The sequence below is a fragment of the Mustela lutreola genome, chromosome 9 (genome assembly GCF_030435805.1).
Source record: "Mustela lutreola isolate mMusLut2 chromosome 9, mMusLut2.pri, whole genome shotgun sequence".
Taxonomy (NCBI): domain Eukaryota; kingdom Metazoa; phylum Chordata; class Mammalia; order Carnivora; family Mustelidae; genus Mustela; species Mustela lutreola.
In genome coordinates this window covers 30,511,872-30,536,503 of record NC_081298.1, presented here as the reverse complement: position 1 = coordinate 30,536,503, position 24,632 = coordinate 30,511,872, and the positions used below count along the sequence as shown (strand labels likewise).

The 24,632-nt window shown below is 40.5% G+C and overlaps 1 pseudogene; it reads right to left on the bottom strand.

Moving 5' to 3' along the window:
• Window positions 1–17,460: 17,460 nt before the first annotated feature.
• On the bottom strand, window positions 17,461–18,450 carry LOC131807630 (L-lactate dehydrogenase B chain-like; annotated as a pseudogene).
• Between the last annotated feature and the right edge of the window lie 6,182 nt (window positions 18,451–24,632).

Here is a 24,632-nt window from a genome sequence, read left to right as displayed (position 1 = left end):
TTTGGGAATCTCTTTTCCTGGTGGGGATTGTGACATAATTTTGAAGTAGGTCCTGCAGCTGTGAGGATAGCTTTCCTGGCATGTTCACTCAGTAAGTGACAATGGGAGCATTTCCTGATCCATCAACTGCCACAATAAGCCTATGTGTTTCTGCAGGAATAACTCCCAGATGCGAAAGTCTAGAGCTTTTTCCCTTATTTTTCCAACAATTTTGGAAGCACTTAAAGCCCTACATCATTTTCCTTTCTGCCAACTAAAATTAATGTCGTTGCATGCAACCAAACTTGGATCAATTCAGTAATTGGTATCAGAGATAGCTATAAGCAAAAGGTTTTCAAGGCAATGGGAATCTGGGTTTGATCCCCTGGCCTGACTGGACTTGATGACCAGAGGACCCAGATGCACATTTTTATAATAAAATATATCTAGATGTCATCCAGATGTTTTTTATCATAAATTTAAATAGGATAAATAAAGTGAAAGGGTATAATTTCTAGCATATTGTAAATACTGTATTAAGCTTTCAAAATATAATAATTACTTCACTCTGTTAAACATTTCCAGTGAAATCTAGCTATCCTGGTGATTTATTATCCTCAATTATCCACTTTTAAAAGTGCAGTCTTCTCCAGCAGAGATTTTATAATATTTACATTTTCTTCTTGAATTTGTATTTCTGTTTCATATCTACCATAAATTATAACTTAATAGAATGTATTTTATGATCAAACATCTTTTATTATAGCCCTAATGCACTTCTTTGCCAAAAAATTAGTTTGTAAAATGAAATTTTAATTTTTTTGTATGTGCTATGGTTATAGAAATCCTCAAGTTTAGGAATTCCCTTATGAACTATCATAATTATGAGTAGTATATAATCAAAACAGTATAAAAACATTGCACATTAAGTAATTATTGAACATTAAAGTAAGATGTTAATGGAAACATTGTTCTCAATGAAATGGATGAAACTCATTTTTTCTATTTGGATTATGTTCACATGAATGAATATTACTTTTTACTAGAATGAGAGTTTCAACATCAATTATACTCTCATTTTTCATTCTTATTTATGTAACTAGTATAAAAAAAAACCTTATTCACATCAACAGATCAATGGGAATATAAAAACCTTTATTATAGCAATTCAATTCTTTGAACTCCTTCCAAAGATAGTTCTTAAAATTATTTTAATGATCATTGAAAAATTCTAATGGTCCTCCAATCTTTTAAAACAAAAAGAGGAAATCTCATTTTCAAAAGAGAGGAAAAAGAATTATTGCCTAGTCATCAGATTTACCCACTTTCTCAGTTTCTGGGAAATATACCAAGAAGGCTTTATGAAAACCCATAAATGACCATTAATTATAGCATTTGTCTTTCACTTTTAAAAATGTATTTAGCCTCATAATTCAGAAAGATTTAGGGGAATAAAAAATATTCATAATTTCAATACACTTTTATCAATACATTTTAAAGGTAAAATGCCTTTCTCTTTACCATGTGATTTCAATATCTTTCATCAAAATGGTAGAGCTGAGGATTACCCTCCTTCAGTTTATGGGAAATGCCTGCCATGTATCCAAATTGGCAAAGCCAGCGCTCGTGGTCAAATTAATGAGCCAAGTCAGATCTAATTTCTGTCAGAAAGACTCTGACTTATTTTTCAATTCAAGTAAGCATGTTATTATGCATTCCTATGACAGCTATTTAACTTTGGAGTTTGATGTGTGAAATAGAAGGAAAGGTGGGATAAAGCACGGAGCCTTCCTGAACCTACCACCTGGCTGATATCTTATGTCTCCACTCGCAGTGACTCTCACTTAGCGTCTTTTTTTTTCCATAACAGTTTCCATAAGGATTGACTAAGAGTCAGACAACACCAGTGATGAGATCATTGTAACGCATCTCCCCACTCTACAACATGGGAAAGCACCACAGCAAAGGCCCCATACCTGTTTCGAATGCCCCAGCCATCCCCGAGTAGATGTACATGTAAGACAAGAAGTATATATATATCTCATTCTTTTCTTAAAGTTTTAATTTTAATTCCAGTCTAGTTGACATACAGTGGAATATTAGTTTCAGGTATATGACATAGTGACTCGGCAATTCCAGACATCCGCCAGTGCTCATCACTTTGACAAGGGCCTTCCTTCATCCCCATCACCTATTTCACCCATCTCTGCACCCACCTCCCCTCAGATAACCGTCAGTTCCTTCTCTATGGTTAAGAGTCTGTTTCTTGGTTTGTCTCTCTCTCTTGTTTTTCCCTTTGCTCACTTGTTTTGTTTCTTAAATTCCACATATGAGTGACATCATACGATATTTGTCTTTCTCTGACTTATTTCACTTAACATTATATTCTGGGGCTCTGTCTATGTCATTGCAAATGACAGGATTTCATTTTTTTAAAAAAATTATTTATTTATTTGACAGACAGAGATCACAAGTAGGCAGAGAGGCAGGCAGAGAGGGGGAAGCAGGCTCCCTGCTGAGCAGACAGCCCGATGTGGGGCTTGATCCCAGGACCTTGAGATCATGACCTGAGCTGAAGGCAGAGGCTTTACCCACTGAGCCACCCAGGTGCCCCAGGATTTCATTCCTTTTTATGGCTGAATAATATATCATTATATATACATACCACATCTTCTTTATCCATTTATCCATTAATGGACACTTGGGCTGCTTCCATTTCTTGGGTATTGGAAATAATGTTGCTGTAAACATAGGGGTGCATGCATCCCTTTGAATTTGTGTTTTTGTATTCTTTGGGTAAATACCCAGTAGTGCAATTGCAGGACTGTAGGGTAGGTCTATTTTTAACTTTTTGAAGAAACTCTATGCTGTTTTCCAGAGTGGCTGCCCCAGTTTGCATTCCCACCAGTAGTGCAAGAGGATTCCTTTTTCTCCACATCCTTACCAACATCTGTTTCTTGCATTATTGATTTTAACCATTCTGACAGTTGTGAAGTGATATGGCATTGGAGTTTTGATTTGCATTTCCCTGATGATGAGTAATATTGAGCATCTTTTTATGTGTCTGTTGGCCATCTGTATGTCTCCTTTGGAGACATGCTTATTCATGTCTTCTGCACCAGTGTGGTGTAAAAGAAGGAGTAATTTGGGTCAGAGACTGGGTAGAGGGCCCTCTATAGCTGGATAGGACCCCTTATAGCTCCACAGCCCTCCATCGGGCTCTAAGGAGGACAGAAAAATAAAGTTGAATCCATAGATAACAAAGGTTCTTACTTGATACAAGAGATGTGGCCCAGGTTACATCCTGGATTTTAGGAATCCTGACCTTTTATTTATTTTTTTTAAGATTTAAGACCCTTTATTTATTTATTTAAGATTTATTTTTTAAAGCCCCTTTATTCATTTGTCAGAGAAATAGAGAACACGGGCAGGCAGAATGGCAGGCAAAGCAGAGGGAAAAGCAGGTTCCCTACTGAGCAAGGAGCCCTATGTGGGGCTTGATCCCAAGACCCTGGGATCATGACCATAGCCAAAGGCAGCTGCCTGACCAACTGAGCCACCCAGGAGACCTGGAACCCTTAAATAAGAGTTGGTACTAGTCGTTTAGAAGAATGTTACTGTTCTTTTTTCGAAGTGAAAGACTGTGGATGCTGGGCCATGGTGGCCGAGGTTGGACCAGGGGAAAAGTGAAAAGTACACTGAGATTCTGGGTCTGAGAGTGGAGGTGCTGGGAGGTGACGGAGCAGTGTGTGAGGGAGTTTGCTATATGTGGGGATGAGAAGCCTAAGCAGAGTGGGGGTGTGTGGCCATCACAGAACACAACCATCTGTAGGAAGGCGGTCACCTTCGGGGAGGTATTTTAACAGAGTCTAGCAGGTTTCAAAGGTAGAACAGCATTGGAATGAAGGGCAAAAGCAGGCAGATGGCAAGACCTAGAGGAACTGGATTAAAGGGTCCTAAGGTGGAGACTCTATTCAAGTAATAAAAGTAAAGCCCAATTACAGAGAAAAGTAAGCACAGTCATGAAGGGGGTTTGACAAGATAGCCAGTCGGAAGATCCCCGTGTGAATGCTCACTCACCCTTGATCAGCTGTGTCACTGGAAAGATGGATGACAAAACAAAAACAAAACAAAAACCCCTCAATTCTCCACTCCTCCCTATCATCTCTTCCGTTGCAATGTGTCTTTGCAGCTCTTCCCATCGAGAGGAGGAATCGATTTTTCTACACTTTGAATCCGGGCTGGCCTTGTGAAATGCTGTGTGCAGAAGGATGGGGCCGAGTTTTGATGTTCTGCCTGCTCTAAGCCATAGCTCAAGAGGTCATGCCTACCTCCGGTCCTCTCTTGGAGTCCCACCTGGCTGCCACGGGAAGAAGCTTCACCTTGCTTCCAGGAGCTGAGTTAGCCACTTGTCCCCCCAGAAGACCCAGGCCTGTGAAAGAGCCCAGTCAAGACCAGCAAATCGAGTACAGATGTTGGGAGAGAGCTCCTCCAAGACCAGAGCCACCCAGCTGAATCCTACCCAAGTTACAGATCCATAGAACCATGAGCCAGCTAAATGGTAATCGTTTTTAATCCCCTAGGTTTGGGGTATTTTGTCACACAGGGATAACTAATACAGTGATCCTGGGAAAGTTATCAAGCCACTTTGCTCGTCAGTTTCCCCTGAATTTCACACAGCGGGTAGCAGTACCAGGCTCCTAGAGTTATGGGGAAGATCTAATGAATTAATGCCTAAAGGGATCTAAAATACCACTTGGTAACAACTGACTTTGTGCTCAATAAAGACTTTTATTACTGTTATTCCTAGAATTGAGGCATGAGGAAGATTGCAGGAGATCATGTGGAGAGACACAAGGGGACCCTTAAAATCCTCCCAAATGCACAATTCCAAAAACTAGTAGGGGAGTGCCGTCTTGACTGCATCTGTGGGGAACAGGAGCTGAGGAGGAAGCCAGCCTGGCTTTGTAATGAGTAACTACCCCCTTATTTACGAGGTTTGCAAATCTGGGTTTCGGCATTTCTAGTCTGAAAACTAGGCTTGTCTGTATTAAATATTATTTATATGTTCTCAATATAGAAAACCAGATGAAGCTGTTCTTTTGTGAGGATTTTATGAACCCCAGCCCTGAATGAGGCAGTAAAAACACATTTTAAAAAGGAATCTGAAGGCTGTTTAGGTACTAATTGTGCTTGAACTATTTTTAATAAACCATTTTTGTTCAGCTTCTAATTTCCCCTTTGCTGATAGCTCTACACAGGTAACATGAAGTACAATTCATCTTGCCAGACTAAACTATCCATCTAGCACTGAATGGATTTGAATCCAAAGCAAAAAATTAATTGTCATAGCCGAGTAATTACCAAGCAGGGATGGGATTTCATAAAAATTGCTGCTGGGTAGAATCATGCATGACTCCATCCAATTTTAAATTTCTTCTTGGACTTAGCCTCTGATTTATGGGTCAGCTGTAAAAGGCTGCAGGAGAATTTGGTGCCAGCTCTTGTCCAAGTGAAATCTCACTCTCCATTTAGGTAATTAATAGAAGCCACTACCACTCAGGTCTGGTTAGGCTCCTTGGTCATCAATTGCTTCCAGGGATTAAAATGAGATTCCTTTTTTTTTTTTTTTAAGATTTTATTTATTTATTTGATAGACAGAGATCACAAGTAGGCAGAGAGGCAGGCAGAGAGAGAGAGAGAGAGGTGGAAGCAGGCTCCCTGCTGAGCAGAGAGCCCAATGCGGGGCTGATCCCAGGACCCTGGGATCATGACCTGAGCTGAAGGCAGAGGCCTTAACCCACTGAGCCACCCAGGTGCCCCTAAAATGAGATTCTTCATTCGGGAACCTGAAGCCAACCCAGCAACCTCAACTTTCTGATTGCAAGGCATAGTTTCTAAAGCTTCGATCGCTTGAATTCAACAAATAAGATTCATAATGAATGCTACAGAGTCAGCAAGGTAGCCAGGGTTGGCAATAGATTCGGGAGAATCACAGTGTAGCTCCTATAAACGGGAATTCTGTGTGCCCTGATTCATTCATTTATTTTTTTGAGGATCCTGTTACGTGGCTGTGTTGTGTCCTTCCTCTTTAGGTGAGACCAACTCAGACACTGGGGTCTATGTCTCTTCTACCAGACCAGTTAATATGAAGCTTGTAGTGGTTCTAAAACTTCTGTTCTGAGAAAGAGTCACTAAAGGGCTTTTCATAAGTGCATATGTTGTATGTTTGATTTTGTAGGTCTGGGAACTGGGGACTGGAATTTTTAACAGGATCCCTGGGTAATTTCGATGAAGGTAAGCCAAGAGCTCCTCCTTGAAGATATTGTTTTAGGCATGGATTTCTTAAGTTTTGTTTATCTGAAAGGAAAGGAGGGCGAGACTGTTCTCTGTGCTCACAGGGCCCATCGGGTAACAACAACAATGTTCTGCATGTAGTGATATTCCAGTGTAAGTGACTCATCTTCCTCATGGTGCTAGAATTTAAACTCAGTCATGAATTTATGCTGTAGACAGCTGGGGATGTATTAGTGCACAGACAAATGTTTGTCTTTGAGAAGAGTAATAAAATTAGTAACCTTTATTAGCAAGAATAATCAAGAAAAGAAAAAGAGATGGCACACATACCACTATTAGGAATAAGAAAAAAAAGATATCACTACAGGGCGCCTGGGAGGCTCAGTCATTAAGCTTCTACCTTTGGCTCAGGTCACGATCCCAGGGTCCTGGGATTGAGCCTCGTGTCGGGCTCCCTGCTCACTGGGAAGGCTGCTTCTCCCTCTCCCACTCCCCCTGCTTGTGTTCTCTCTGTCGCTATGTCTCTATCAAATAAATAAATAAAGTCTTTTTAAAAAAGAATATCACTACAGATCTAACAGACATCATGTATTCATCATGCCTTTTTATTTTCTGATATTATGACATCAGGGACTTTGTTGACTTTGGAGAGACTGCCTAGGGGAGGACTAGCCAATTCCTAGAGATGGTGAGGACTCTGCTGCAAGTTCACCTTTCATGTACAAATCAATCCAGTGCCCCTACTCCGAACACCTTCTTACTGAGCTCACATGTCAAATCGTTATCTCCCTGCCCTGGTCACCCCAGGGCCAGGTATCAGACAATTGGGGGCGGTCCCTACACCCTGGAGCTCACCAAAATTATTCAAACTGGCCAACCCTACACCTGCTTCACCTGCCTACCCTGCTTTGCCCATTCCTCCTGTGGAAACCACGATAAAGGCTCTTGTCTGTATGTTGCACTCCCTCCCTCTGCTTCCTTACTGACCTTGATGCTTCTTCTGGTAGCCCTGCATGCTGTGCTGGGCCTCCTGCCTGTAGGCATTGTGAATCAGACCTCTACCTTCATCAGGGTTGTCTTCAGGTCTGCATGTTTTATCAAGCTCATTTAAACCCAGCCCCAGGTATATCTCTACAACACATCACACAAAGATAAAAGGAGGGTATCATAAACAAATTTGTGCTCATAAGTGTGAAAATTGATGAGAAGGACAAATTGTGAAAAAACTCAAATTATGAACACAAGAAGAAATTAAAAAATCTCAAGACTTCACTCTTGCATTCTTCCAACTTATTTTTTAAATGTTAAAAATATTTTAAACAGATCTACAGAATTATACTCAGAGATGATTTTTACTTAATTTTCCAGTACCATTATATGCGTTAGTTATATTGATGAAAAGAAAATGTTAAAGCAAAACTATGCTGTGAATTAAGAATTAGTGAAAATAATACTTTATTAACTTCATTTCTGTTGTAACAGAGACCTAAGGATAGTTAATTAATTGAATTTTGAAAATTTACATAGATTTAGATGGATTTTCCACTCTTCACTAGATTAGTAAAATACACTCTTAATATCCATAAGTAAGAAAATACCTCCACTAGGTCTGTAAATTAACTCTTCAGTGAAAAAGAGACATTTAGTTTAGGTACATTTAGAAGTACTCATCTCATTTTAAATGCTCATCTAATGTTTTATTTTTATTCTTTTAAAAATTTTATTTATTTATTTATTTTTTAATTTAAAGATTTTATTTATTTATTTGACACACAGAGAAATCACAAGTAGGCAGAGAGGCAGGCAGAGAGAGAGGGGAAGCAGGTTCTCTGCTGAGCAGAGAGCCCGATGTGGGACTCGATCCCAGGACCCTGAGATCATGACCTGATCCGAAGGCAGAGGCTTAACCCACTGAGCCACCCAGGCATCCCTCATCTAATGTTTTTATAGACTTTATTTTTTAAAGCAGTTTTAGCTTCACATCAAAATGGACTCCCAAGTATAGATTTACCATATACCTCCCAGCCCTGTGCACGTGCAGCCTCTCCTATTTGAGTGGTACCTTTATTACAGCCCATGAACCTTCACTGACATCATTATCTCTCAAGGTGCATCATTTTCATGAGTGTTCACTCTTGTACATACTGTGGGTTTTGACAAATGTGTAATGACATGTATTCACCATTACAGCATCATACAAAGTCATTCCCCCACCCTAAAAATCTTCTGTGCTCTGCCTGCTCAACTCCCCGACACCCTCTTGGAGACCACTGATCTTTCTATCGTCTCCATAGTTTGGCCCTTTTCAGGATGTGCTGTCATTGGAACCATACAGCATGTAGTCTTCTCAGATTAGCTTCTTTCACTTGGCCATATGCATTTAAGGTTCCTTTGTGTCTTTTAATGGCTCATTTCTTTTTAGTGCCGTTACTATCCCATCAGCTGGTCAGATTTCGTACCCACTCGCTTCCTGTAGGGCATCTTGGTTGCTTCCAACTTTTGGCGATTATGGATAAAGCTGCTGTAAACACCTGTGTGTAGGCTTTGTGTAGACACACATTTTAAGTCATGGAGGTTAATACCGAAGAAAGCAGTTGGTGGATCAGATGGCAAGAGTACAGTTAGCTGTGTAAGAAACTGCCAAAGTCCCATTTTCCACAGTAGCTGTACTGCTTTGCGGTCCCACCAGCAATGAATGGCAGTTTGTTACCCACATCCTCCCCCGCATTTGGTATTGTCAGTGGTTTGGATTTTGGCCATTGTAATAGGTGTGTGGTGACATCTCACTGCTGTTTCAGTCTGCTGTTCCCTAATGCCATAGGATGTTGAAATGCTCATTTAAATTTAAGGAATCTATTTGTGTTCATGTTCTTATTAAAAAAATCTGTCATTAAGAGGACCATTATGAAATTCTAGTACCATCAAAAGCCTTATGATCTCAACTGCCTTGTCTTAGCCATGCAGGTGCTTTTAATGTAAAGAAATTCTTGTTTATATAATAACCAAGTGACTAGGGTTTTATTCAAATATTGATATTAATATACTACCTTAATGTGTATTTTGCATGAGCTGTGAGCTGTACATAGAGCGCACTACATGTGCGGGTAATAACATTTAAGACAATGCTTATAATGTTTATGTTTTAATTTAATTGCTACTTACTGTAGTTGTTTTAAAATAAATTTTTAATTTTAAAATAGATTTAGACTTAGAGAAAAGTTGCAAAGATAGTACAGTATATCTTATACCCAGTTTCCTCTAACATCTTACATTAGTATTTGATAACATTATTATTAACTAAAGTCCATTTTATTCTTATTTCCTTAGTTTTACCTGATGTTCTTTTTTTTGGAGGGGGGTTCCTAGAATGCCACCCAGGATATCACAGTAGGATTCTCTAGAATGTGACAATTTCTTAGATTTTCCCTGACAGCTTTCAAGAGTGCTCATCAAGTGTTTTGCAGAAGGTTCCTCAGTTGGAATTTGTTTCACATTGTCTCATGATTACATGGGGTTATGGGCTTTTGGAAGGAAGACCACCGAGGTAGACTACAGTTCCCATCATGTCATATCAAGGGGACAAGCTGTGAACAAGACATGACTGAAGATGTTAAGCTTAATCATATGGCTGAGGTAGAGAATAAACCTCTAGAGAATAAACCTGAGGTGGGTTTCTTCACTGTAAAGTTATTCTTCCCAATTTTTGTACTATATTCTTGGAAAGAAGTCATTATGCCAAGTTCATAGTTTTAAGGGGTGGGGGCTTATGTTCCATTTTCTTGAAGGAGGAGTATCTACATAAATTATTTGGAATTGTTCTTTTCCATTGACTTATTTAATCATTTATTTTTTTTTAAGATTTATTTATTTATTTGACAGAGAGAGAGGCAAATAAGCAGAGTAGCAGGCAGAGGCAGAGAGAGAAGGAGGCTCTCTGTTGAGCAGGGAGCCTGATGTGGGGCTCGATCCCAGGATCCTGGAATCATGACCTGAGCTGGAGGCAGGTGCTTAACTGGCTGAGCCAGCCAGGTGCCCCTCCATTAACTTATTTAATCATTCATTTAAATCAGTATGGAGTTATGGATATTTATTTTATACTTTGAGTTATAATCCAATTTATTTATTTGTTGGCCTAACTGTTTCAAGTTCCTCTAAATTTTCAAGGAAGAAATAATATCATTCTCACATAAACTCTTACAGAGAAATGGACAAAAGGGCACACTTTCCAGTTTTTATGAGGACACACTAGTTTTCATACCAAACAGGACAAAGCCATGATAATGAGAGAGAGTGAGTACGTAGTTTCTTTACAAATATAGAGGCTAGCTCTGGGGGTTACCAAGACACATAAAGCTATAACTTCAGGGGTTCCAAATAATAGAAGCTGGACCCACCTGACCTATATTATTTGGTGGATCCAATAGTCCTCAAAACTTTTGTATCACTTTGGGAAGTTATGTAGAACATTTGGTAAGTCCAGTACAAAAACTACAGGGCAGGCCCACAGATTTTTGGAACAAAGCAATTAGACCTCCAATAAGTGACAGTTTTCCTTTAAGTAACAGTTTTAGGCTTGATATTTGGGTACATTTGCTGCTGGACTTCTGATCTTGGGAGACCAGGTGATCGTGAGCTCTGAATAACCCATCATGTCTGGGTGCTATGTTATCCAATTCATCATAAAGTAAGGTATTTCCAGGGGGAAAGGGCAGGCGCAGGACCAGGCCTCAGTGGGTAGGGCCTGAAGGAGCAGCTTGGTTTCAGAAGCTGGTGGCTCAGAACCCCTCTGGGCACTCCTGTTCTTGCCACCCTTCAATATGTACCCAGCTACATGGGAAGTACCTCCTGATTAGTTAACTAAGAAGAAAGAAATGACCTTATTTACAGGTAACTATGCACAGTATATCGCGGATTTCTGAAGTATTAGAGCCTTGCTCATAGGTAGCCTTAAAGGATAATCAAGAATCGGAAATTTTCCTGTGGGTAGAACTTCGATGATTACAAATTTATTTCTCAGTCTTCCTAGGAGAGATGGACAGACATAAGGATCCACACCGAACAATGAATAGCATTTAATCTTTTGGCCGAAGATTAGGGACAAGGAGAATGAAACATGCTCCCTAAGAAATGAGAGCTTTCTGGTACGTTCTGGTACTTTCTGCCTGATCCAAGAATGGTCAGAGAGGTCTACAATGGGCAAAGAAAACCCACAGGCAAAAAGTTACCAGGACTGGCAGCTGGAAGTCAGGGCCAGCATCAGCTGAGACAATACGTGCCAGCGATAGGAGGTACAACTCGAGATCCAACACTCAGAGAATAAGGGCCCACAGATCTTGCTTCTGGGTGCAACAGCCAGCTGAGACTTGCAGGAAGGAGTGCATTTGAGTAAGTGATAAGACTGTGAACTGTTGGATAAGAGTATCAGTGAACCTCTGTGGATGCAAATATGGTCAAACGGAGAGCCAGGAGAAACAATGTCATGGACACCTACAGCTGCCATGTATCCAGTGTCTCTCTGGGAGAATTTGGACCCAAACATTCTGTTCTGGTAGAACAGCTCATCAGAGATCATCCCTACCCCTGCCCTACTGACCACAGGCATGAGCATATCCCCAAGTAGGCCAATGAAATTCCGCCCCTTGGCAACATATCTCTGAACGAGAATGTAGAGATGTAAATTTGTTGGTTCTGAGTTATATGAAGGCAATGTCATGATGATTAAGTCTGTGAATTTCTATGAAATCTCTAGAGCAGCCCCAGTTGCATCCTCCCGGAGGCTGGTTTATTCATGTCATCCTTAAGTTCTTTGAACTATGAAGCATTCCTCTGGTATATTCTCCGTTTGTTTAAATTAGAGTTGGTTTGAGTAACTTACCTCCAAATAACCCGAACTCACACTAAAGGTCAAAGTTCCTGGAGTATTAAAGTCAAAATTGCCTGTTTAAGAAATCATAGGATGGACACCTAGGTGGCTCAGTTGGTTGGACAACTGCCTTTGGCTCAAGTCATGATCCTGGAGTCCCGGGATCGAGTCCCACATCGGGCTCCCAGCTCCACGGGAAGTCTGCTTCTCTCTCTGACCTTCTCCTTGCTCATGCTCTCTCTCACTGTCTCTCTCTCAAATAAATAAATAAATAAATAAAATCTTTAAAAAAAGAAAAATGAAGAAATCATAGGAGCCCGTGTCTAAATAATTTCAGGTATATTTTCCCCAGATTATATTAATTTCTCTGAAGAAAGAGGAAATTTAAGGGCAATAAAAAAAATTAAAGCTGGCTATCTGCCTCTTTCAAGTTCAGCAGGAGAGAAATTCATTAAAGAACAGCAAGATGAAAACACTGGCATGAAGCTAACTAATGATACGAATTGATTACATTTCAAAGTGCTGAAATCTTCAGAAGACGGAAAGTGACATGATAACAGAGGGAGAAACCAGGAGCAAGGTTATTTGGCATCAATCCTTCTGAATCACTCTTAGGAAATTCACATCCTTCTCTAATGAGAAGCCACTTCAGTACTCATTGAGGATGCTCTTGTTGCCCAGAAGGGAGGGAGAAAAAGGATGTCATGTGACATGGCAGGTAGAGAAGGTGAGCTGCCAATTGGCTCACCTCTCAACTGGGGATTTCTTGGTAGGATGAAGAGGAAATTGGGTAACAGCTGACTTGGCAACTTTGATGGGCTTCTGGATAATAATGAGCCATTGTGAATAAATGCCAAGAAAAGAAAAGTTAAATGCCTGTGATACACCCATCTACACTGATTTATTGGCAGTAGCTAATGGGAGGGCCAGACAAGATTAAAAGTTTCATCATGGAGCTCATTTAGGGTTCTAATAGTGTGTAAGTTTGTGAGTATCTTCCCAGTTCAACGGCAAGATTCTTAAGAGAAGGCTTCTACATTTAAATTTAATACCTGTCTCAGTTTGGGTTCTCCTGGAAGCAAAGGCTAAGATAAAAATGTGGGTGCAAGTGGTTTGTTTGGGAGGTGACCTCAGGAAGCACTGATAAGAGTAGGGAACTGAGGAGAAGGGAAGAGGAGCTATTGACCAAGCAAGTTCTACTTCCTGAGTTTCTTGCCTTCTTTTACATTGTTAATTATTCTGCCAAGTCTTTGGGTATTCTTGTCTGTGTGCTCATCATTATGTGTTTTTTTTTAAATAAAGACAGTTTATTAAGATATGATTCACATACCACAAAACTCACCATTTTATTTATTTAATTTTTAAAAAGACTTTATTTATTTGCCAGAGAGAGAGAGAGAGAGCTAGTGAAAGAGCAGAAGCAGGACAAGCTGCAGGCAATGGGAGAAGCAGGCTCCCTGCTGAGCAAGGAGCCCCATGTGGGACTTGATAGCAGGACCCTGGGTTGAAGGCAGATGCTTAACCAACAGAACCACCCAAGCATCCCCCAAACTCACCATTTTAAGTATACAATTCAATGTTTTTAGTATATTCACAGACCCGTGTAACTTCCCCACTAGACTCTTCTCATCGCCATGAAAAGAAACCTTGGACCCATTTATCATCATTCCTCATTCTGTCCTACTGGAGATCTCCAGTCTCCTTTCTATCCTTGTGGATTTGCCTACAGAATGGGAAAGAATATTTGCTAATCATTTATACGATAAAAACCTCATACCCAAATTTAACAATAAAAAGATGAATAAGCCAAGTAAAACATGGATAAATGATCTGAAGAGACATTTTTCCAAGATAAATATACAAATGACAAACAAACACATGGAAAGATGCTCAACATCGCTAGCCATCGGGACAGGAAAATCACAACCACAATGAGATACCATTTTGCATCCACTTGGACAGCTCTTGAAAATAGAAATAGGCAGTAAAACATGTTGGCGAGGATGGACAACGGGAAAACTTCATACTTTGCTGCTGAGGTTATACATTGGTGCAGCCACTTTGGAAAAGAGTTTGAAGGTTCCTCAAAGTGTTAAACATCAAGTTGCCCATATGGCCCAGCAAGGCCAGCCCTAGATCTATGCTCACGAGAAATGAAAACGTATGTCCACATGAAAGCATGCACGTGACGGTTCGTGGCAGGATTGCTAATAATAGCCAAAAAGCAGAAAGAACACAAAATTTCATCAACTGATGAATGCATCAAAACAAAGGGAGTATATCTGATACAATTGAATATTATTTGGCAACAGAAGGATTAAAGCCCTGATACACACCACAACATTGAAAACGTGCCCTGTGGAAGAAGCCAGATATTCAATTCTATGTTTCTGATCCCAAAAGACCTCATATTATGTGAGGTGTGTGTGACTCCAAGTTGTCTGGTTTGGTGGGCTAACTTTCCCTGTCTGTAAAGTGGGAATTATAATACTTATCTCAAAGGGTTATTATAACCTTAGCAAATGTATGCAAAGTGCCCAGCAGGATGACTGGCACAGGAGAGCACGCAGGGGGTTGCGGTGACAATGTTGCTGGCATCATTTGATACAGGACTACATACAGCAGATGTTTCAAAAGGACATTTTGACAGCTGATTTTCAGCTCCAGGGAATTCCACGGTTGGCTAAAGTTCTGGGGCACGTCTGATCTGAAACTGTGAGTCCAGACACTATTGGGCAGGCAGAGAAACACTTTGATCCTAATTTCCTGATTCAGTTGCCCCACTTGAACTGCCTTCTGACAAAATGCCACACATCCTCCCTCCTCAAGTGACAGGAGCCACCAACCTGACATGAAAAAGTAATAGGACACATTCCAAGAAGATTGAAATCTTGTCTCCTGGAAAAACTCTGTCTGGGGTTCCTTTCTTCCCCTGGCATTTCATTCTGTGGAATCTTTCCACCCTTCCCCTCAAATTTAAACAGCATAGTTTTATGGAGCAGTGGGCCCTAGGAAGAGCTCTCAGGGGAACAGTTTGTGAGTCAAGGCATGCTTGCCATGGTAACTGAATCCCCGAAAGGCAATGTCCCTAAAAGACAATTCAGTTTTGCTTTTCTCTGAGCCTGGTAGGAGTAGGTACTTTAACAGGCTTTCCGCAATGACATGTGCCTCTTTGCACAATGTATACCTGTCCAGAGAAGTACCTGGCACGCAGGGACATGGTGTGGGTGTGCACAGAGTTAGGTTTTCACCATCACCCAAGGTCCAGGGCACTTAGAAATGTCTATTCTCTGATTTGAAAACGAAGAGGAGGAAGAAGAAGGTGAAGAAGATGAGGAAGGAGGAGGAGAAGGAGGTAGACGAGGAGGAGGAGAAGGAGGAGGAGGGGGAGGAGGAGGAGGAGGAGGAGGAGAAGAGGAAGAGGAAGAGGAAGAAGAAGAAGAAGAAGAAGAAGAAGAAGAAGAAGAAGAAGAAGAAGGAGAAATAAAAAGGAGGAGGAGGAGAGGGAGGAAAATGAGGAATAAGAACTGAAAGTTTTGCTTAAGAAAAAAGAATCCTCTTCCCCAAAGATTAATCTGAGTTTACCAAAGAGAATGAGGTGTTGGGAAGAGCCAAGAGTCCCAGGTTTGAGCAAGCTCTGAGTCTGCCTTTCACTGTGAAATCTCTGACCTCATTTCCTTGTTAATAAAATGAAGGAAATCAGCTTTGTTGTCTCTGAGCCCCCTCTGCTTCCAGCATCTATGTTTTCCACACTGTAATTCAGAAACTTGTAGTAATAACTTCTTACCAGAGGAAAGCATGTTGAGAGCCTCAATTTCACTTGCTTGTTTCCATTTCACCATTTGAGAGACAAGAAAGACACTGAGAAGTGAAGGGATTTGACCAAGGTCACAGCTAGTAAATGGAAAAATGGTGACAAGATGCCCAATTGGTCAAGCCAGTTTTAGACACAAATATCCAACAACCAAGTCACTAGTAAGACCCCTGATGAACATTTGGGTCATGTTTTTGCTCATTCCTCACTCTTACTGACTGAGTCCTTCCCTCAAGATCTCACAGTGGGGAAGAACCTGTCTCACAAAAAGATCATCAGGCATGTGACATTGTGAGTTAATCCCAGGATAAGGTGAGCACAGGACCCTGAGGGAGCTCGAGGGGAGGGTTAGCAGGGAGCATTGGTTTCTAGCAAATGCTCCTCTGAAAGAAGAGAGATGAGAGATGGGAGTTGAACCTTGCAGAGAAGGGGATGGATGGAACAGGGGGCTTGCATTGGAACTAAAGAACACACAGTACTGACAAAGGTCCAGATGCCACATGCAGCTCAGAGTCTATGAGCACCTGCAGCAGCGGAGAGAGAGTTGAAAGAGGTGGTGGCAGGACTTGGCAGGACTTTGTCTTGAAGGCAACTGATTGGGGGGTCTCTGGGGAATGATGGTGAGTGCTAAGGAGGAGAGGGGTCAGGTTCATACAGGATGCTGCAGAAGTCTTAGTGGGGTTTTAAGCTTTAAAAACACGAGAAGTATAAATGCTACAAACATTCCCCCCCAAAAAACCCCATCATTTGTAAGTTCAACTATTCAAATTTCTTTTGTGAATTTTGTTGGACTAAATGCCCTTCAATCAGACTGGGGAAGCTCCTTTCTAGTCCTAGTGTTTTGACACTGGGTAATTCACTGGGTTACATTCGTTTCAGGGGTAATCCTAGCCATGGTTAAGTTCTGTGGAGAATGTTGATATTTTTGTTTTTAGTAGGTCACTGATCCTTATCCATTAAGGAATCGCTCATCTTTCCCCCTCCATCCCCTTCCCTCCATCGCTACAGATTTATCAATTCTGGATTTTTCACATAAATGGAATCATACAATATACAATCTTTGGTGTCTGGCTTCTTTCACCTAACATCATGTTTTGGAGGGCTGTCCATATCCTACTATATACCAGTACTTTATCCCTTTATATGCTGAGATGATACTCCATTATATGTGTATAAATCAGTTAATCTAGTCATCCACTGGTGGACATTCACTGTTTTCTCATCTTTTAGCTATCGTGAATAGTGCTGCTACAAATGTGTGTACAATGACTTGCTTGAGCACCTGTTCTCAATTTTTTTTTTTTTAAGAAGCATTCTATGATAATATTATCTGTTCAAGGGCTCCTGTTGCAAGTGGTAAACCAAGCATGGGCTTCCAGTCTGTGAGCCCAAGTTCACATATGTAGGAAGATAAAAGCAAACTGTGATCCATGCACATGCTGAAAACTAAAGGCTTGTGGTTAATCAGGTTGTAATGTTTAAATGTCTACAGCCTAGCAGCCAGAAGTCACAAGTCTTTTAGGTCTTTCTGGATGTCCCACAAGGTATATGCACTTTTTTTCAGCTGAGCAACCTCGTCGTCCTTCAGCTTCTTTTGATCATATTGATTAATCCCTGACACTTTAGGAAACATGGAAGGCTCAGGAAGATTTCATTCTCCATGCTGTATATTCCCTTCACCATCACTGACACTGGATGAATCCTGGATAGATTTTCCAACATGGATTCAATGATATCAGCCACATTTAATCCAACACCCCAGTTGGTACATCCTTTTAGCTTCATGATGTCATAGGCACTTTCAACCACCATCTTCTCCACTTCCTTACGATTTTCACTGTCATTGCCTGTTCCCATTTCTGGATTCAGTTCCCGAGAGAAATGCCTGCCACATTGACTCCACTCCATGCAGCCACATTTGAGTCCCCATGTTCTCCCCAAATCCATTGATGGTAGCTTCTGGAATGAATGACAAGTTTTTCAGGGATAAGATAGTGAAATCTAGCAGAACCCAGATTACACCCACTTCCAATGACATGGTGCTTGGGTAGCCCACTTAGATTCCGGGTAACATATGTGAGAATATCCACTGGGTTGGAAACCACAATTATGATACAGTCAGGACTGTACTTGACTATCTGGGGAATAACGAATTTGAAGACATTAAAATTCCTCTGCACCAGATTGAGACAGCTCTTGCTCTCCTGCTGATGGACTCCTGCGGTCACTGCTATAATCTTAGAATTGGCAATCACAGAGTAATCTTTATCTGCCACAATTTTAGGTGTCTGAAGAAATAAGCTCTCATGTTGCAGATCCATCATTTTGCCTTTATCTTCCAAAACATCTATAAGGGCAAGCTCACCAGCCAGAGACTTTTCTAGAATGCTGATGGCACACGCCATACCAACTTGTCCAACGCCTGCTACAGTTTGTTTGGGGTGGTTGCCTCTTCTTCTGCACCTGGTGCCATCAGTTTTTCCTTAAGAGTTGCCATTGTGCCCAGGAGAGAGATAGCCATTAAGATTTGTGCAAAGAAGACAATGTCAGCTACGTGAGTCTCCTTGGGTGCAGGATCTGCTCAATTTTTTAAAAAATATATAGACCTAAGAGTGAAATTATGGAGTCATGCAGTAATTTCATATTTAACGTTTTGAGGAACTGCCAAACTGTTAGAGGCCAAACTATTTTGCATTCTCGTCAGCAATGTACATGTCTTTCAATTTCTCCAAGACCTCACACCAACACTTTTTGGTTTTTTGATGATTATTGCCACCCAAGTGGGTGTGAAGTGGTACCACATTATGTTTTTTTAAATTAATTATTTTAATTAACATATAATGTATTATTTGCCCCAGGGGTACAGGTCTGTGAATTGTCAGGCTTACACATTTCACAGCCCTCTCCATATCACATACCCTCTTCAATGTCCATAACCTAACCATCCTCTCCATACATTGTGGTTTGTTTTTTTTTTTTAAAGATTTTATTTATTTATTTGACAGACAGAGAACACAAATAGAGGCAGGCAGATAGAGAGGAAGGGAAGCAGGCCCCCTCTGAGCAGAGAGCCCGATACGGGACTCGATCCTAGGACCCTGAGATCATGACCTGAGCCAAAGGCAGTGGCTCAACCCACTGAGCCACCCAGGCGCCCCACACATTGTAGTTTTAACACGCTTTGTTCTAACTAATGATATTGAGTGTCTTTTCATGTGCTTTTGGCCATTTGTTTAACTTCCTTGGGGAAAGTGTCTATTTTGCCCATTTTTAAGTTGTGTTGTTTGTCTCTTGTTGTAAGAATTTTTTATATAATCTGGATACTAGACTTTTATCAGGTATATAATTTACAAATATTTTATCCAATCTGTAGGTTGTCTTTTCACTTTTCTGATAATGTCCTTTGGTGTCTGTAATTTCAATAGAAGTTTGACTTATCTATTTGCTGTTGTTGTTCATGGTTTTGGTGTCATGTCTAAGAATCCATTGCCAAATCCAAGGTCATGAAGATTTACACCTCTATTTTTTTCTAGCAGTTTTATAGTTTTAGCCCTTATGTTAGGTTGGTCCATTCTGACTTGATTTTTTTATGTGATGTAAGGTAAAGGTCCAACTTCATTCTTCTCTCTGTGGATATCCAGTTTTCCCAGCAGGTTTGCTGAAAAGACTATCCATTTCCCATGGATTGTTTTGGCACTCTTGTTGAAAATAGGTTGACCACATATATGAGGGTTGATTTCTGAGTTCTCTATTCTATTCCATTGGTCTATGAGTTTATCCTTATGCTAACACCACATAGTTTTTTTTTTTTTTAATTTACTATAGCTTTATAGTAAATTTTGAATTCTGGAAATGTAAGTTTCTTTCTTTCTTTCTTTCTTTCTTTCTTTCTTTCTTTTGCACAAAGTCAAAAGGTAAGTATATTACTAGCAAAATACCACAAAGGAGTCAACACACCAAAGAATATGAAAACTGATATCATGCATATAGAAAAAGTTCTGATTGGTCTTGTATCAAAGGCTTCAATAAAATATATAAATTATCTAATAAATTTGTATCAAGGAAATGAGACTACTTAGTCTCTTAGTCCATTTAAAAAGCTTAAAGAAAAAAACATTTATTTTTCATAGTTCTGGAAACTGAGAAGAGCAAGATCAATAATTATGAATAAAGACAAAAAAATTGCATTCTTGGGTATTTACCCTAAGATACAGATGTAGTGAAAAGAAGAGCCATATGCCCCCAGTATTCATAGCAGCAATGTCCACAGTAGCCAAACTGTGGAAAGAGCCGAGATGCCCTTCAACAGATGAATGGATAAAGAAGATGTGGTCCATATATACAATGGAATGTTACTCAACTGTCAGAAAGGATGACTACCCAACTTTTGCATCAACATGAATGGGACTGGAGGAGATTATGTTGAGTGAAATAAGTCAAACAGAGAAAGCAAATTATCGCAGGGTTTCACTTATTTGTGGAACATAAGGAGTAGCATGGAGGACATTAGGGGAAGGAAGGGAAAACTGAAGGGGGAGAAAGCAGGCTGGGAGAATGAACCATGAGAAACTATGGACTTCAGGAAACAAACAGAGGGTATTAGAAGGGGAGAAGGTTGGGATCACAGGTGAGCCTGGTAATGGATATTAAGAAGGGTACGGATTGTATGGAGCACTGAGTGTTATACGCAAACCATGAATCATGGAATACTACATCAAAAACTAATGATGTACTGTATGGGGACTAAAATAACACAATAATAAAAAAAAAAATAAGAGCTTGAGTCCTTCGTAAGCATCAGAATAAGCAGTTTTATGTGCAGTGCAGACCATACAGCCATGTAGCAGAATCCAATCCATGCTCATTTTCCACTGTCTGGTAACTGTGTAATTATGCTGGAGTGTCCCGTATTTTCTTTTTCTTTTTTTGAATGGAAGTTCAGGACATGATTGTTCTTTGTATAGCCTCCATATTTCTTTATTTTACATTACTTTTTTAAGGTCATAGATTTAGCAGTCATTCAGCAATTCTCTTTTTGGGGGGACCCCAGTTGTCTTTACTCAAAATTACTGATCTTGGAATTTGCAGTCTCCAGAATTATGAAAAGTTCTTCCATTTCAAAATTGTTTTGACTATTTGGAGCCCCTTGCAATTCCATATGAACTTAAGTTTTGGCTGTTTCACTGTCTCAAAAAAGGCCATTGATATTTTGATTGGGAATGGATTGAATCTATACATATCTTTGAGGGGTATTGACGTCTTAACAATACGAACTCTTCCACTCCATGAACACGAGATGTTTTCCCATATATTTAGGTCTCCTTTGGTTTCTTTCACCAGTGTTTTATTGTTTTAAGCATATATGTCATTCACCTCCTCAGTTAAATTTATTCTTGGGTATTTTTTGTTTGTTTGTTTGTTTAGGATGGTGTTGTAAATGGAATCACTTTTTAAAATTTCCTTTTTGGATTGTTTCCTTTTTGGATTGCTCATTGTTGAATATTGTTGAAATAGCCATTTTGTAGATTCTTTGGGATCTTTTATACATGGGATCATGCCATCTGTAAATAAAGATAGTTTGTTTCTTCTTTTCCAATATGAATGCCTCTTATTTATTTTGCTTGCCTAATCACTCTGGCTAGGACGCAGTGCAACGTTGAATAGCAGTGGTAAAGCTTCTATCCTTGTTTTGTTTCTGATCTTTGTCCATGATATCACCCCTTAGCTCTTGTTTTAAGGGTCATCTGTGTTAGGATACCTGTTTTCCCAGATAAAAGACAGCAGTTTCCTGTGAAATAAAGCCTTTGTAGACATAGGCGTAAAAGTAATGAATCTCTAAGCCTATATAGAGCCCACACATGACAACCCCTATGGTCAATGAGAAAACAGGCAGGGTATAGAAATTGGGCTGTGTTCTATCTGTTGACAATAATAAGACCTAATCAAGTAAACAAAGTTTTCTCACTTTGATCCTCTCAATAGCTTCTCATCTGCAAATATGGATCTGAGAATCAGAGAAGCAAGTGACTAAACTTCCATGACTGAAAGAACTTTTTATCTCAAGCCATTACTTAGCTTTGAATCCCTGATTTGGGAACTTCCCAGAAGAGACCTTGGGCATTCCCTCTTTCCCTTCACTCCCCCACCCCTTTCCCCACAGCCTCATCCCCTCTGGGCCCAAATGTCATGGCAGCACATGACTATATACTGGCATGGATTAGACCTTGGTTGTCCATGGCCTTTAGTTTTGTGTTGGCTACTTTCATGTTCTTCTCATTTCTTGTGAAATAAAACCCTGTCCATCTCAACTGCCACTAAACCTTAGCCCCTTGGGAAAAGCCAGATAACTTGGTAGGCTGAGTCCCCCTACCCTTCCTTCCTTGGCAGTGTGGGCCAAGCCCTGTAGGGAGCACCATTGGCCCCAGTTGTGGATTCTTACACTACACCAAGTCCTTATCATTCCAGTGCCAGATGGAGGCCTGAATGCCAACACAGGGCCAACAAGAAGTCTGGCCAGCTCGTGCTCTCTGCTTCGTGTACATATTTCTTCCTTAAATAAAGTAAAATAAAATGTATACCATTGTAAAATGCAAGAAACTTCATTGTAAAATGAAGTTAAAAGATTATGTTTTCCCTTCTACTTCCTAACTCGTAGATCCAAAACCCCTGAGTGTGCTTGGGGGAGCTTGCCTGTATGGTTCCAAGTGAATCAAGGATTTGGCACATGGGAAGCATGTGGTCATCACAGGCTTTACCTTCAGACAGTCCCAGTTAGTTCCCAGGTATGTTTTTTCCTGTTGAGCTAGCTGGATGGCTTTAGCTTATTTCCCTACTTGTTATATGGGGATAATTATAACACATATTCTACTACAGGGTGACTTTTAGGGTTGAATGAAAACTTTCTCTCCATATTTTGATTTCTCACTCTAGATCCATAGATGGACCCTCCTTCTCCTTGAGCTTATCATCACATTAACTATGTTCTTTCTTACAGTTGCCAAAATTAGGAATAACCTCTTGTAGAATTTATACTTGCCTTAAGCTTATCTATGCTTCAAGACGCAGCTGAAGCCCAGCCCCTTCAAAGGAGACCAAGAGGACATGTCCGTCCTACACAAATCTCTTCCTCCTCTGAGCTCCTGTAGGGCCATGACCTGGCAGGGTAGGAGGAAGACTGGGGAGAAAATGTGGGCAGGTGGTAAGTGTCCACAGTACTGGTCAGAACAATTAAAGCCGTCAGAGTGGAAGGAACACGTTACTAAGCAATGTCAAACTGTGCTGAGTTTTAGGGAGGTAAGTTCTTCTTATTTTTTTTTTAAAGATTTTATTTATTTATTTGACAGAGAGAGAGAGAGATCACAAGCAGGCAGAGAGGCAGGCAGAGAGAGGGGGGAAAGCAGGCTCCCTGTTGAGCAGAGAGCCCAATGTGGGGCTTGATCCCAGGACCCTGAGATCATGACCTGAACGGAAGGCAGAGGCTTAACCCACTGAGCTACCCAGGCACCCTGGGGGTAAGTTCTTATTAAATAAAATCTCCATTTTATAGATCTATAGATTTTATAGATGAGGAATCGAAAGTGCCAAGAGGTATGTCTTGCACGGAAGGAAAATACCTCTTTTTCCTTCTACTTTTACCTGAATTTTGCCTACCTCTTACTAGTATCTGTCTGTTAACAAAGGCAGAGTTGGTAATCTGCCTGTTCAGGCCAGGCATGATTATACCACCCCTACTTACGAGTCAGAACCCCTGGTATTAAAGGTCATGCCCATACGCAGGTCTCCATTTCCGGTCCTCTCTTCTGTTCTTGCAGTGGCCTTTATCTCCTGTCATCATAGTCGCACATGAACATACTGCTCTTTGCTTTTGGCTTAGATTTGAATTCTCCAAAATAGCTTTAGGAGGCCTCTGCTAATTAATATCCAAAAACCTCACCCCCAATGCAGAGCTGAGCACTTTGAGTAGATATCTCCTGATGACTGGACTGACTGGTAGTTTCTTCCCTAACCTCTAGCCCTGTCCTTTCCATGGACAGGCCATCTGTATGCACTAATGTTTGGGATTAACAGTGTAGCATTTAGAACATAACGAATTGGCCTTAGGAATGTCTGAAACTAGAGTCGGATTAGCAGAAGATCTATTATCGATGTTTAAGCACAGACCTCAGTCCCTTCCATCCCCTCCACTCTCACATCTCACCATCCTCTGAAATCAAGATCTCACTGTATTTCCAGAGTGAGGAAATGAATCCAAGATTGGTCTGACTCATAGAGTCTTAGGGAACTCTTTAGTCCCTGGAGGGTCCATTGGAAGAAAAGAGGTGAGCAATATGACATCTCTAGATTGAAATGTCAACCCTTCCTCAAATTGCACAGAGGCAAATCCTTTTCTCCAAATTATAGCTTCTTTTCCAACCACCTCCTAACTCTGCTCTCTCCCACCATGACAATCACTCACTTTGCATAATAAGCAGTTGGAATCATTATTAAAGGAGGTAAATGAGTAAAACTTTCAATGTTTCTCTTCCTCTTTCTTCCTTTTCCTCATCCTCCTTTTTCATTACCATCACCACCATCATCTGCATTATCATTCTCATCCTTAAAACTTGTTACGTCTTCCCATGGGCCAAACACTAAAACTAAATCACATCATTTAATCCTCTCATTGTCCCCACAAGACAC